Source organism: Vigna unguiculata, chromosome 9, assembly GCF_037176805.1.
Source record: "Vigna unguiculata cultivar grain cowpea cultivar isolate G323 ecotype 2 chromosome 9, ASM3717680v1, whole genome shotgun sequence".
NCBI lineage: Eukaryota > Viridiplantae > Streptophyta > Magnoliopsida > Fabales > Fabaceae > Vigna > Vigna unguiculata.
Genome location: NC_140800.1, coordinates 32,451,906 through 32,468,670, shown reverse-complemented (window position 1 = coordinate 32,468,670; position 16,765 = coordinate 32,451,906). Strand labels below are relative to the sequence as shown.

Here is a 16,765-nt window from a genome sequence, read left to right as displayed (position 1 = left end):
TATTAGTTTTGCTTATAATTAGGAAAAAAAATATTTACATGTATGTTTTAAGGTCATTTATAATATTTTGTTATTTTTAATGGGTGTAAATAATTATATTTGTCCCGAATGACTTTATCTTTTTATACAATTATGACTTTATTAGTTTTTCTTCGTATTCTAATGTTTATACAATCATAAATTTATTAATCTCACTATATATTCCCTACTTTCTATTTTCTGATGCTTATTATTGTTAATTTTGCATCACTTAGAAGTTTGAAGTGTAAAACTATTTAAATACATTTTGTTTTTTTCATTCTCAAATATGTCTTTTACCCTGTTTCCGATGACGTATGGGAACGATGATTCTAAAACCAATGAAAAATTGCTTTTAAAATCTTTCTTCGCATATGCGAAGAATTAATTGGAGAGAAACAGTGATATTCAAAATAAAATATAAATTATTACTAAAATAATAATAGTAATATAAATAATAACAACAATTTACATATCATTTTAACATAATTTACAGTGACTATACTTTATTTTAATTATTTAATTTTTTCAATTAAAATAATTTTTTAACTTGTCAAATTTGTTCCATCACTCAAACTCCCAAAATTTAATTTTCAAATTCCTTCATCTATTCCTTCAAATTCCTTAATCCAAACAACTCTACAATTATCTTTTCATCTTCTAAAATTCTTTCACTCACTCTCCCTCAAATTTTTTCCCAAATCCAAACACATTTTTAGGGTGTGTTCACTTGTAAAGATTGATTTGGGAGATAGGGAGATAATCAATTTGAGTAGATTCGAGAGTAAAGTTTGTGTTCACTTTAAATGATTTGGATGTTAAGGTGAGTGAATATAAAGGTAAAGTTTCTGAAAGTATGTTAGTGATTTGATTGATGTGATAAATTAAAAATTAATTTTAATAGAAAGAAAAACAAGATTACCAAATTGTCGTTGATTTTGAAAGTAGTCTAAAAATCATATTTAGATGAGTTAGATTATTTTATAAAAAAATATTTTAATGTAAATTAAAAAATATATGTTTTAATAAAAAATAATTTAATAAAAAAATTAATAATTACTTCTTCAACTTTCTTTTTTTTATAACAATTTAGAAATTTGGGGTATTAATTATTATTGTAACCATAATTTAAAAATTCATATTTTTACATTATTATCATATTTTTAAAAGTCATACTTTTACATTTAAAACCATAATTAACAGAGGGCATAATTATAATGTGGCCAATATCACCTTCAAATCTTCCCATAAGAGATAAGAGAGAGGATGAGAAAATAAAGGAATCTCACTCTTCCTTCCTTTCCCCCTCTCTCAAATTCTTTGATGTGAACAACTTAATCACCTTAGAATCATTCATCTCTCATCTATGTGAACAGGAATCACCCTCAAGTGAACACACCCTTAAGGATAAAATTATGACATATAGACTCCAAAGCAGATAATACATTGAATGAGGAATGGATTGACCCAAACGATGTTCAGAACAATCATTATTTACATTATTATGTATTTTTGGTTTTAAATACACAAGTTTAGATACAATATTGCCTAAACACCAGAAAAGAAAAATTCAATATTGAGTTGTATCATCTGTATAAATATTAGATTTTGTAATAAATTTATGATATTAGTGATACACGAAAAAGTGACAATTGACATTTATATTTAATTTATTTTTTGAATAGATAAATTTTTACTAATATGTATTCTTAATTACTTTGAAAACTATTGCAGGTCCCATGCTTTTGACAAAATAAACACAAAGCATGTAATTGTAAAAAGAGAAGGAAAGAGAAATAAGCTTGGCCGCAGAGAACACAAGAGAAGCTTTTGTTATCTTAAAGAAAGGGGTTTGCACCCTGAAGAAGATGTATGCGAGGGCGTTTTGCTAATCTATTATTCAGTATATTATATTTTATTTCATATGTACAATGGGATTTATAGGATTTGTGGGAAAACCCTAACACAGAAAGGGAAACAAATAAATAGAGGGAAATTAGGGATTAACATGAAATCAGGGATAGGAATTGATTACTGCACCTAGGCAATGATCCTAATTAATTTCAACGGCCAAAATATCTTAATACCTTCCCCTCAAATTGGATGGTGTATGTTCACCCGTCCAAGCTTGAAGACGATGGACTTGAAGTGGACGCAATGAGCAAATTTGGTGAAAATGTCGGTGAGATATTCTTCAGAACGAATAGGAAGAAGATGTAGGAGATTGGCTTGTATCTTCTCTCAAACAACATGGCAATCAAGCTCAATGTCTTGGTTCTTTCATGGAAGCTCGGGTTGTGAGCTATATGCCTTGATGACTTGTTGTCACAATATAGGGTGGTTGTGTTAATTGGTTGGACAGCAAAGTCTTGTAGAAGGTATCAGATCCACTGTATCTCACAGACAGTGGCATCTAGTGCACAATATTCTGCTTCGGTCGATGATCGAGAAACAATCAGTTGTTTCTTTGACTTCCATGAGATTATGAAGGATCCAAGAAAGATGCAAAAACCAGTTTTAGATCTTCTAGTGTTGGGACAAGTGGCCCAATCAGAGTCGCTAAAAGCTTTGATTTGGGTTTCTAGTCAGCAACAAAGAAGAGTCCTTGCGATGGGCTAGACTTTATGTACCTTAGCACATGCTGCAAAGCGCGATAATGATAGTTAGTGGGATTTTTCATGAACTGGCAAATTAATAGAAAAACACAAGTCAGGTCTTGTGTTGGTAAGATAGAGCAACTTCCCTATTAATCTACAATAGGAGTTGGGATTGGCCATGTATTTTTCAACCTTATATAGAGATGTCGTGTCACTTAGAAAAGGGGTGGAGCATGGTTTGCTTCCCATCATTCCTGTTTCTTCTAGGATGTTTAAGGCATATTTTCTTTGGTACAGGTGAATTCCTTTCTTTGATCTTTCCATCTTAAAGCCTAGAAAGTATTTTAGCTCCCTAAGATTCTTGATTTGAAAATTGTTGTGTAGTAACGTCTTGATGTGCTCAATCCTAGTCTTGATGTGCTCAATCTTAGTACATCAAGTTGCTGCAGGAACCAGTTGTGTGAGGTAGCCAAAGCAAGTAGGAGTCTGACAGTGGTTAGTTTTGCAACTGGAGAGAAAGTGTCCAGAAAATCAACCCCTTCTTGCTGTGTATATCATTTTGCTACAAGGCGGACTTTGTATCTTTCTATGGTTCCATCAGCCTTTCGTTTGATTTTACATACCCATTTGCAGCCGATAGGAGTTTTCCCGAAGGGGTAGCTGAGTCAGGTACCATGTGTTGTTTTCCTGTAAGGCTTTGATCTCCCTTTCCATTGCCTTTATCCAATCAGGATTGGCCTTGGCTATGTTTGTGGTTCAATGTCTTCGGATATGGCCAATGTGTACCTCAAGTGTTTTTCAGATAGAGATTTATTAGATAACACTATAGAAATAGGATAAGCAGTTTTAAATTTATTTTTCTCATATGGGTTGTTAAGGAAAGAATTAACATGATGCTCATAGTTGCTCAAATATCCAGGAATTCTTCTCGTCCTTGATGACCTTCTATTATTTTGGGTTTCAATAGGAACATCTATTATGTTATTCAAAACTCCCTCACTTTGCATAAACTCTGGCATCTGTGCTTGATTATTATTGTTGTAATCATCAAATGCTTGACTTCCTATGTTAGTGTTGATATGTTCATTTAGGAAGTCCATGCTGCAGTTGCTTTCATTTTCCTCTTCATGATAGATCTCTGTTTTGTTGTCGGGATCCTTATAAGGAAAAACGTCTTCGTAGAATATGACATTTCTGCTTATAAAGATTTCTCTAGTATGAATATCAAGAACAATATAACCTTTGATACTATGTTTATATCCTAAGAAGACACCTTTCCTAGCTCTAGTAGAGAGTTTATTTTTATTACTTTCAAGAGTAGAAGCAAAGCAAAGGCAACAAAAAGTCTTTAAGTTTAAATATGTAAGAGGAACATTATGGAGTAAATCATAAGGGGTTTTTCCTTTAAGAATAACGGAGAGTAACCTATTTATCAAATAGACAGCGTGAGAAGCAACATAATTCCAATAGGCTTTGGGAATATTAGATTGAAAGATTAAACTACAGGTTTTTTTCGAAATATCTTGATGTTTTCTTTCCACAACAGAGTTCTGTTGTGGGGTTTCAACACAACCCTTTTAATGTTCAATACCATGATCATTATATAAAGCATTAAAATTAAATTTAGGGCCATTATCATATCTAACAGTCTTGATGGTCTTGTTGAATTGTGTTTTAATTTTCACAATAAAATTTTGTAGTAACTTCCTAGTTTGGCTTTTGGCGTTCATTAGGAAAATCCAAGTGTCTTTACTATAATCATCCATTATAGTAAAAAAATACCTCTGTCCATGAACAAAATGTATTGACATAGGACCTCATTTATCATAGTGTATAAGATCAAAACAATTAGTAGAGTATGAAATACTTTGTGAAAAGGCAGTTTTTGCTGTTTGGAAAAATGACATACATTACAAATAGTATGATTAGGCATCTTAACATAAGGAAAGTTCTTACATATTTGTTCAATAGCTTTGTATCCCTGATGGCCAAGTCTAATGCCACAAACTAATATCAATGCGTTTAAAAGAAAGAATAGAACTAGAAACAAAATTTTGACTAAAAATAGGAAAACTCTTGAATTAGTATAAGCCTTTGCAGACACTAGCATGTCCAATCGTCTTCGATGTAGCATTGTACTGAATTTTTCAAATCTCAAGAGAAAAAATTAGTGTGCAGTTCAAATCTTTAGTCAATTTTTGAACAGATATAAGGTTAAAGAGAATTCTGGAATGTATAGGATATTAAAAATTATGATTTTTTTAGAAAATTGAACTTTTCCAGCAAATTCAGCAATAACTAAGGAATTATTTTGTAATTTAATAGATATAGGCTTTATTTTATAGAATGTCATAAATAAAATTTTCTCATATGTCACATGATCAGTTGCCCCTATATCAAGAATCCAAGGAAGGTTACCTGATTTTTCTCCAAGAATATTTCTCTGAACCTGATTCACGTTGTGAGGTTGAGAGTTGTTTTCAATAGTTTCCATCGTTTTTAGGAGTTTTTGTATTTGCTCAAGAGTGAAAGAACTGAGAGTTTTGTTAATGCTAGATTGCTTATCAGTCCTTATTTTAGCAGAAGTGTTAGGTTCTTCCTTGCACGCATTAGCATAACCCAACTCGTTTTGTCCACCTTTGTCTTGGCTTTTATGGTTATCATTTTTTTTGTACCATGGTGGATAACCATGCTTTGAGTAGCACTCATATATGGTATGGTTCATTTTGTGACAGTAAGAGCATTACTTCCTATAATTGGGGTTTCTCCCCCTTCCTCTTCCTTGACCACACATTACATTGCCATGTTCCTGAGATTTCCAGTTCTAATCTTGTTTCCATTGGGCTTGTTTGTCAGCTATGTTGGCCAAAATCTTGGTCTCAATCTAGTTGTTGCCCCCAACAATTTGTCTTTCTTGTTGCATGACAAGAGAGAATACCCTATTTATGTTGGGTAAGGGTTCTATCAAAAGGATTTGCATTTTGACAGTGTTGAAGGTATCATTTAGACCTTTTAGAAAACATATAACGTGTTCCACTTCTCTATATTTGAGAGAGATCTTTGACAAATCACAATTATAGGGTACATTACAAGTGCAGGATGGTAGAGGTCTAAGAAACTCCAATTCTTCCCAAAGAATTTTTAGATCAGTAAAAGATTGGGTAACATTATGTTCACTTTGTTTGATGGAGTGAATTTCTTGCAGTAAGTCTGAAATTTCGAAGTAGTCTCCTTTGGAGAATCGTTCCCTTAATTCATCCCATAATTCCTTGGCATCTTCCGCGTAAATCACACTTTCAGCAATCTGGGTTGAGAAAGCCTTTATGATCCAGGACAACACCATCATATTACATCTTTCTCAGGCATCAAATATGGGATCATTCTTTTGTGGTTTCGTGATCCTTCCATTAATGAATTTCAGTTTGTTCTTAGAGATGAGTGTTCTCTTCATGTTTCTGCTCCAAGAAGAGTAGTTAGATTCATTTAGAGTTTAAGAGATGAGAACAATACTTGGGTTTTCTCCAGGATGAGGATAATAGAGGCTAGATGGATTCAGTGATTGATCTTTGTTGTTGGTTTTAGTGGACTGGTTGGAAGACTTTTCCATTGGGTCAAGGAACGCCACGAATAAGGATCAATAAAATTGAATTGGATTATCAAAATGAGTTGCACTAGAAGCGAAGTGCATAGCCACTAAGTAGCTCTTAAAACCATATTGTGGGCCCCATGCTTCCGACAAAATAAACACAAAGCATGTAATTATGAAAAGAGAAGGAAAGAGAAATGAGCTTGACCGCAGAGAACACGAGAGAAGCTTCTCTCTCTTAAAGAAATGGGTTTGCACCTTGAAGAAGAAGATGTACGCGAGAGCGTTTTGCTAATCTTTTATTTTGTATATTATATTCTATTTCATATGTAGAATGAGATTTATAGGATTTGTGAAAAAACTCTAACACGGAAAGGTAAACAAATAAATAGAAGAAAATTAGAGATTAACATGAAATTAGGGATAGAAATTGATTACTGCACCAAAACAGTGATCCTAATTAATGCCAACAGTCAAAATATCTTAATAAAAACCAATAATTACTCTACATGAGAAATGATGAAGGAAAGTCATAGTAAGTCATAGTATTTTTTTATTATTTATGGATTATTGTTTATGAGTTAAGGTAACTCAATTACCTCTATTAATATATGTATTTTGTTAATTAAAAAAATAATAACATCCATATAAAATTAACATTTATATTTTGTGCTTTTTCAATAAACTCCAATTTTGAAATTTGGCCTGATTAAACTATTCTTACCTAAATGTGTTTAGGTTTCAGTTTGAACATTTAAATCAATTTTTAATTTTCATTATACACTTATCAATATATTTAACACTTGTATTTCATTTTTTGTCAGCATTCGACGCTTCTCATATCTATATTCTCGTCAAACTTCAGTTACCTTGAAAGCTAAACTTCACCTAGATACTGAGGTTTGAAGAGTTAAACTGCATATATAATTAATGCACATATATTAACTTTTCATCTTAATGTATAAGATTTCAGAGGATATTCTACCAATAAATGTAAATTATTCATAGTCAAAATATTCATTAGGATAGTTAGCAACCCAATGGAAGAAGGAACAATGCCTGACGGGTAAAACGTTAGAATTAAGAAAGAAAGAAAAAAAACACTATTGAATAAGCGCAGCTCCTCTGATTATATTAAGAAAAAAATATTTTTTTACACTACTAATATCACTTGACAATTAAAAAAAGTAATTTTTTATACTTTTAAAAAATATTAAAGGATAAAATAACAAATATAAAATGGATATAAAAATTTATTGAATATCAAAATAATATTATTCTTAAAATGGATATAGGCACTCACAAATTTAGGCTTCAAAGACCACCCTTTAATAGTTACTCGTGAGGGATGGAATTAAAATTTGCTATAGCACTAATAAGAGAAACTGTTCACTTTGACAGAAAAAAAAAATCGAATGTGCTATTTCGAATTTAGATATCCTATTATTTTAAATATTATTATTTATTATATCTTCAAAATATATTAAAAAATAATATACTTATATTAATATATTTTGAAATTTAACAAAAAACAACAACAAAAAAATCAAGAGAATGGTTCCGAATCATGAGTTTCTGTACCAAAAGATATGGCAAGTTTATCTCTTATCCTTTTACACAAAAATTCATGTACGTAGCAGTAGGTCATAGGGATAACCAAGAGATCAGAGTTCATATTATACAGTCACTACTTTTGTCTGACATCATAATCTTCTTCAATATCCTGTCTGCTCAATGTCTCTAAATCTCCACATATCTCTATAAATTATAATATTACACTTTACTCGGTCCCACTCTTAAGAAACTGAACAGAAAAAGAAATCGAGATCAATCCGAAACAATACTCATCATCAATTATTAGGAGTGGGAAAAGAAAAACTAAGGTATTCATAGATATTGATACCTTGAAGCAGGCAAAGTTTGGAAGGAATACAAACATGTGAAGTGTTGGACCCATCATCACCTAAACTTTGCTTTTTCAGCCACCGAAAAAAGAATTGAAGGAAAGCAAGGGGAAATGAGAGAGAAGCTGAGTGTTGAAGAACCGGAAAGGAAAGTAGCATGTAGAGTGCTGAGATTCTCTTCCTGTAAAATATGTCATGTAAAAGTAGTGACACACAATATGTTATATAGGGCAATGATGAGATTTGAAGTTGAATTGAAGAAATTACGTACCATGTAATGTAATGTTGATGAGGAGTTGTGAAATGATGGAAGTAAAAAAGTACTACTAGGTGGGGCATGCAGCTATAAAACTCATATGCGACTGTTGCAGATGTTGGCTGAATCTTGGGCAGCCTAGTGAGGAAGAGTTAATACTTACAAAGACCTAGAAGACGATGTGTTACATCAGCTACAGAGTTGTGGCTGCTACTTTTTGTGGCACTGGATGAATAATACTAAGAAATTGGTTTTGTTGTTGGAGACAGATATATATTATAATGTTATGTTTATATATATAAATGTATTAATATCAATGATGGAGACAAGAGAAGGAAGGAGCTCCCCTTCAGTCCAAGCACAGAGCAAGAGGGATGCAAAATATCTGCTGCTTCATTCACACAATTACAGTAGAAAAATGGTCTTATATAAACCCTTACTGTGTCTCTATGAATGAGTCAGCAGATACTTGAGCAACCCTTTATACGTGGGCTGAAGGAAGCTCCTTCGTTCTCTTTCTCTCCCAGTACCTTCTCTCATTCACATCTACACTGCATCTTCTTCATATTCTCATATTCTCACACATTCTTCCTGCCACGCACATAATTAACAATTGCCTCTTCCATCACACTATACTTTCTTATATATCACCAAATTAACAAACCTATAAAGGGTTTAGATGATGATAAAATGGGAAATTATTACTTGAATAAATGGATCACACTTTAAACCAGACATGTTCAGATTCTCTATCATATGAATCAATGAATTAATAATAGATCAGATGACAAAATATATAGTTTGTTCAAGTTAGAAAACCCTTTGTGCTGATCTGAACCCAAATTGACCTAATGTAATTGCAAAGCCTGTTATGTTAGTAATTAACTGCTTATTAATTTTCACACAAAAACTAACAGAAGAAGTAACTGGAAAAGGCGTTTCAGTAGGCCCAAAACAAGGCCAGGTTCAAATAAAAGAAAACTTAGGGAAAGGAAAAGGAGAAAAGCTGAACTGACATCAAGGAGTATAAAATACATATAAATATGTGTATATATGTCCATGCAAGTATAAAAAATCTGAGAATTATGTTGTTTTTAAAAAGATTTGACGAAAAATTGTACGAACATATATAAAAGGCTACATATATGTATATACCATATTGAATCGAAGACCTAAGAAAAGAGGTGGTAGGCGTATAGAGCAGCAATCAAGTGCAGGTAACCCTAATCATGAGAACTGCAAGAGAAGTGAGGGAGAAGGATTAATCCAAAACAATATAGAATTGGTAGTGATATAGAAAATTTTGAAGGAGAAGAGTTAAAGTGTGTGTGTGAATTGAAAGGGTTTTGAAGAGAAAGATGAAAAAAGCAGGAAGAGGAAGGTAAGATGGTGGCAGAAACCCTAAATGAGGTATGTTTTTTTATGGATATCTGCGCTCAAGTGACGAAAGAAAATGAGAGTTATAAAGAAATGAAAAGAGTAAAGCGTTCAAAGAGTTGGTGCAGGTGAATAATGAAAATAATGAAAATTGTATCATTATTTAATTCGTTAATAAGTGTAGTAGAGACATGGTGGGTCACTGTCCCCATGAGACTCAGAGACGAGAAAGTAACCCCAATATGTAAATAAATATCACACCTTTGACTGGTGGCTCTATTTCACTCACTCATAATTTCATATCATATAATACACTTTTTATTATTAAATCTTAATATCTATAGGAAAATTATATTATAATTTTTATTTTTTAACTCTCGATTTTTATTTTTTAACCTAATTTAGTTAGTGCGAGTTATTAATTTTTTTTAAAAAAATTAATGATACATTAATCAATACTCATGTCAAGTTATGTTAAAAAAATAAATGATGAAAGTAAAAAAATAAGATCATATTATCATTGTCTATTACTTAACTCAGATTTTAATTCCATCTTGTTAAATTTTGTAATTTTTTTCTTGTGATAATAATCCTCTCTCATAATTATCCTTGTAACTTGGAAGCGTGTTCTAGTAAACTAGTTAATTTGTTTCACGCGTACTTTAACTTGGAACATACATGGATCAGAAATAGCAAACCAAACATTCACTTTACATCATTTTAAATTTGTCACAGCTTATTTACAAGCACTTTATATATTGGTAAATTTGTTCAAATTTACTGTGTATTCCAAAATAGAAAAGGGGTGTTAAAATTAATACAAATCTAAAAATAATAATAAAGTATAATTTAAAATGGTGTTTTATAAAGTTACTACGCATCATACGAAATATGATTCAATGTGCTTCTTCCCTGTCTATCACAACTTTATTTGTCTCCAATATTAGAATAAGACAAGGTTAACATGATAAGAAAAAGAAAGGACTCATAAATCTTTATTATCTTAAAATGGTATTTCTTATATAAATTATTGATTATTTGTTGTTTTTTGTGAATTTTGAGAGTGAGAATTAGACGTTGGACAGTTAAAAATAAAATTAATTAAGGTAACAGTTTCCATATAACTTTTCTTTTTCACTGTTAGATTCCCTTATGTTTGTCTCCAATATAAAATTTATAAATTTTCACTGGTTTGTAGTAGACAAAAAAGGTTAGGCCCCACGTACTCATATTGCCAAACATTTTTTACAAATGGTACTTCCTCGATTAACTGTCCTCGTGCATTTTGCATATGTGAAATTAATTAATGTGTTAATTGTTATAAAGTGATTACTTAACCATGTAATTCCACATTACACTTCAACATTAATATTATAATTCTCATATCTTCATTCTCATCATTTATTTTCTGACCATTTACTTTCTCACGTAAGTTAGTATAAGTTATTAATTAATATATTATTTTTTTAAAAATTAATAATTCACACTAAAATATGAGAGTAAAAGAAATAAGAATCAAATATAATTTTTTTACATTTTAAAATACAACTTTTTTAATGAAGAATCTCCTCAGGTTAATAACTATCATGATATCACAAATAAAATTGTATGGCTAAATTATATATATATATATATATATATATATATATATATTGAAAATAATTAACTGCAACGCCATAACGATTTATATGCATTGATAAAATAAATAATTTATATTTAGATTTTAGAAAATTTATTTTGTTTGCTTCTTGACCTCGTGTTACATACGCGCAGATTAAATGTTTTGAGGATTTAATAAGGACATATTAATTATTTAATAAGAATATTTTTTTATCAGAATATACATAATTAACTATTTATATATTGTGTTTTCAAGGCTTCGCTGTTTTTTCTTATCTTAGGTTTTCAATCAAAATAAAACAAAAACTTGTCTATCAAAATAATAATAATAATAAATAAATAAAAGGTAAAGGCAATTATTCAGAATTGATACGTGGACGACTTTTATTTTGTCAGAATGACAGACAAACTTCTTTCTGAGAATGGGGAAGGAGCGACGAGGACTGTTTTATTTTTCCGTACTGGCAAAATAATACACTGTTACTTATTTATTTTTAGGAAGTCTCAAACATAATAATCAAAACAATATTTAACTTCTTTAATAATAAAGAACATATATTCAAGAGTATGTATGTTTGTAGTTAATTATCATAAGAAAATTAAGATAAAGATAAAGGTTAAATATGTTTTTTTTTTCTCAAATTTTAATGAATTTTGAATTTTAAAATTAGTTATTTTTCAAAATTTGATATAAATTTAGTCCTTTATTTTTATAAATATGTGGATTTAGTTTTTATTATCAAATTTTATTAAGTTTATCTGACGTTTCAAGCGCATTTCATGATATTATTTGAATTGTTTATTTCGTTTAACACATTTTCGCTTCAATATTAATTTAAATATTATCATAAAATATATTTAAAATGTCAAATAAACTTAATAAAATTTGATAAGAATGATTAAATTCACACATCTATAAAGATGAAAGACTAAATTAATATAAAATTTTAAAAAAGACTAATTCCAAAATTTACTGAAACTTGAAGAACAAAAATATATTTAACCCTAAAGATAATAATATCAAGAGTTGTAATGCAGCGTGAGTTACAGAAAGCTGTCAAGATATAAGATTATAGAATAAGTTAACAAAATTTATTATGCTTTTTTCAAATCTTTGCTTATTTGATTAAATTCCTTGTAGATATATCTCTTTCACTCCAAAACTTATTTATCTATAGCCTTTTATTAACTCTTTTCACTTTTATTTTATTTTTCCTTCTAAGTTATTTTTATTTCTTTACTTAGTTTTTTATTAGTTATTCGTAACTTTATTTACAACTTTTAAATTTTATTTACATTTAAAAATATTAATGTTAGCAATGTTAACAAGATTTTAATTTTTACTGTGTAAGAGGCGATTTATTTATAACTAGACATGCATTAACATGTCTACAACCAATTTAATTCTCATTATTGAAAAAACTATATGAATATATATATAGTTAAGGCCAATCTAGCCCTAAGACAAAATATTTTTACTCATTAATCACGTTTTCAAAAATAACAATTGTTTAAAACGATTACATATTTACAAAATAACTTCATCTTATTATGAGTTTATCTCTCTGCCGATGAAATAAACTCCATGTACCCCTATAGTTTTAAATGTCATATGTTACGTATAAAATATAATGCTGATAATTGGCCAGATTAATAAAACCTTATCATCTAAACTTATCAATATTTTCAAGAATTATGACATTGTTTTTATTAATAGTCGAATTGATTAAACTAAAATATTAAGATGTTGAATCCTACTGTACTTCTTCTCGTACTTTTTTTATAAAATTAAATATAATTTTAAAAAAGAATGAGTGAAGTCTTTTTAATTCAAGAAAAAAAAAATGAGTACATTTTTTTTAATTTAATTGCATTAAATTTTTTTATTTATCAAATATATAGGTGGATGTTTTAGTTATTTACACATTTTTATTAAACGTCTTTTAACATATTCAAAAGAATTAATGTTATTGGGTAAAAATATTATATTTATTTATTTTTAAATTTTATGATCAAAATATATCAAATTTGAAATATAAATAAATTTCATCAACTTTAGAGACTAAAATATATTTAACTCATTTTTATATTTGAAAAATCTTTAAATTATTAATTATTTTAAATTCAATCTTCTTTGTTTATATATATTGTTGAAAATAATTTAAGTGTGAGTCAAAGTTTTACATTAGATAAAAAATACAAAATTAAATACTATATAAGATAAAATATCCATAATTTCATTGTCTTAAGGTTTTGAAATAAGAATGATGTCAAATAATTTATATGTATAAAACTAATGTCATATATTTATATAGAACCATAATCTTTATACGATCAATCCCATCCTATATGAAATATATAAACTCATCTATATATATATATATATATATATATATATATATATATATATATATATATATATATATATATATATATATATATATATATATATATATATATATATATATATATATAACTATTATTTGTATATATCAATTACTTATACTTATACTTGTAACTTTTCTTCAATATTTTTCCTTAAGTAAAAAATACTCATATTTTAAAGTTTTATATTAGTTACGCGTACTCATTTTATAGTGCACAAAAATAAAGTCTTCAAAACTAATTTATTGTATTATTACTTTTACTAATTAAAAACCCTGTTCTCGAAACATATGTAGTTTAGGATAAACTTTAATCCGACACGTGTTGATGTGTAAGACAGCATAATTGTTTGGCAAACGAAGTATATTATAACCATTTTGTTGGAAATATTTTATTATAATTTAAAAAATAAATAATTAAAATAAAAATTTTTACTGTTATTTATGTTTTTATAGATCTTTAATTTATGGGTTAATGGTTTTTATGACTAATGGCTATATTTTTATTACTATTTACTCATTTTGTCTTCTTTTACTACCTATAAATACCACCTAAGTACATGGGGAAAGACACATCACAACAACAACAGACAACAAACACTGTAGTTTTTTCTTAAAAGTGTTCTTCTTTTCTTCTCTATATTATCTTTAAGACAGTGGTGTTCATAAGGTTCGGAGATCCTTCGCTGCACTCGATCGATCTGACGGGTTGTTGTATCTTGGGAGAGAAACGCATATGATTTGAAACACATATGATTGTGTATTTGTTTAGCCCTGTGTGCAGGAGGGGCGTTTTCTCTCTAAGGATAGCACTATGCGTGCCTCAACCCAAGATATTTCTACTCCTTTCCTTGTTTATTTATTATTTATTATTGTTATTATAATTGTTGATCTCTTATTAATATTCATTGATTTATATAGATGTCTTAGTGTTTTTATTGCCTTAATAATTATTATTATATCATTTGTATATTTTTATTATTATTAGTATTATTTGGGTAATCATTTTCTAACATTCTTAGAGAGAAAAACTTATTATCTTGCTATTTCTATTTTTGATTACTCATCTGTATTCATTTCTAAAATTAAAAATAATATAGAATTGAAGACTGAAAACACATGTTATGAGTGTTTCTTATGATTATAATTAAGTCAGTTTCAACTAAGCCTAAAATCTTATGTGTATAATTGTTTATATTTTTATTAGTAACAATAAATGAAATTATGGATAAATGATATTCCTGCTCATTGAATATTTTTTTTGATGATTTGTTGGAGTAATCATTTGTATATTTTTATTATTATTAATATTATTTGAGTAATATTTTCTAACACATTTAACATTGAAAAAGAAAGAAAAAAAGTAGATTTTGAAAAGACATTGTTAATGATATAATTCCATATATATAGGTTGGAAGGGTTGTGTTCCATTTTAGAATGATTGAAGAGGTGTGTAAGATTTTACAATATGCTTCCTTAGCTGGTCATAATATTGTTCCTTGCAATGGGAGACCACCCTATATGAATCATTCAGCTGTGCTTTTGATAGTCTCATTCCTCATCATCAAGATTTCATAAACTGTCAGAGACCCTATCACCACGTGCACTGTGCACCCCATTTTCTAACCAAACTCTCACTTTATTTTCCATTCCAATCTAATGTTTCTGCACACCTCAACTACGCATTTCTACAATCTCACTGCACCCTAACCATAGGGTTTGCCTCAAAAAGTTAAGACTTACTTTCCCAAGAAGAAAAAGATAAGAGAGCGAAGAACGTGTGTGTTATACTAATCTAATCTTAATTGATTGTATCAGCAGAAATGAGAGAAAAATATTGATTAGGAAATGAGTTGGTTAAAATATGGGAAAAGCAAAAGTAGTAACAGCGAAGCAGGAAGAGATGGAGCAGAATAGAACAAACTAAACTGAGAAAAGAAATGGACATATCGAAGAAGAAAAGGAAAAGAAAAGAGAGATGAAAAAGGTGATGATGAAGAATAGGAGTGAAAAGGGTGGGAGAAAGTGATTATGGAAAGGGTCAAAAGTTGAAGTGATTGAAAGGCACTCACAATACCACAGTGGGGAGCAGCAGCCAGACCATCAATGGACCACAAAAGATATGCCTTCACCATCTTTATATCTCCCCAGATTCTCTTCACATTTATTTCCCATACAATCTTTAACTTTTCCTTAACCATTCTTCTCTTTCACCACCTCCAATTCTTCTGCTTCCAAATTTAGTTCTTAATTTAATGTTCCCACCTACATTCACTTTTCTTTTTTCACATTTATATATATTTCTTAATCCACTTATTGCTTACTCCTTCTCCATCCCCGCACTTTCATACAACCTCAAATTCGACTTCATTCATCAACCGCTTTCCTTAATCCTATGCATACAACATACCAAATCTAGGATGTACAAATAGGATAATTTAAAGAAAACAAAAAATATTATATGTTCCAGTATCTCCAATATACGTGTCATCAAGGAACAGATATTGCTTAAATATATGGATTATTAGAATTTGAATTGCATAAGGTGTGAAGCTTTGAGACCCTTTCCGCGCGTAATTTATTTTTTACTTGCAAACTACTTAAACTTTTATGTTTCTCCAATGAGGAAAAGAAAAGTAATCAAACAGAAGTTGCAGAAGAACCGAATTTACACAAGGGGGATATATGAAAACTTCATTTTACCACACGTGAACAGCGAGAAAAATGATATTAAGGATGCAAGTCGGACGGTCATGTTCAAAATTTAGGTTCAGTCCTACAATAACCAATCAGTTACGTAATTTTATATTCTGCAAACTAATAGTCCATATTTACATATTCTTTATTCATTTAATACTTCATTTACAAAAACTTTACATTAATACGCCAAAGACAAATTTAAATTGGGTTAAGTTCCATAAATATAATAATTTTCAACCCACCGGTTGTGCTGATAAAATTCAAAGTCGATGAACACTTACTTAATAAAATGTCAACTTGTTCTATTATAAATTTTCCAACTT

General features: G+C 29.3%; 2 pseudogenes across 1 annotated transcript; both read right to left on the bottom strand.

Annotated features, from left to right (window-relative positions):
* Nucleotides 1-4,602: 4,602 nt before the first annotated feature.
* On the bottom strand, nt 4,603-7,624 carry LOC146883909 (uncharacterized; annotated as a pseudogene).
* A 125-nt stretch (nt 7,625-7,749) lies between these two features.
* Nucleotides 7,750-15,877, bottom strand: LOC114162266 (uncharacterized; annotated as a pseudogene). Its single transcript, XR_014984616.1, has 3 exons — nt 15,820-15,877; nt 9,517-9,584; nt 7,750-8,530 (listed from the first exon to the last, which is right to left on the bottom strand). The product of XR_014984616.1 is annotated as an uncharacterized LOC114162266 (transcript).
* Between the last annotated feature and the right edge of the window lie 888 nt (nt 15,878-16,765).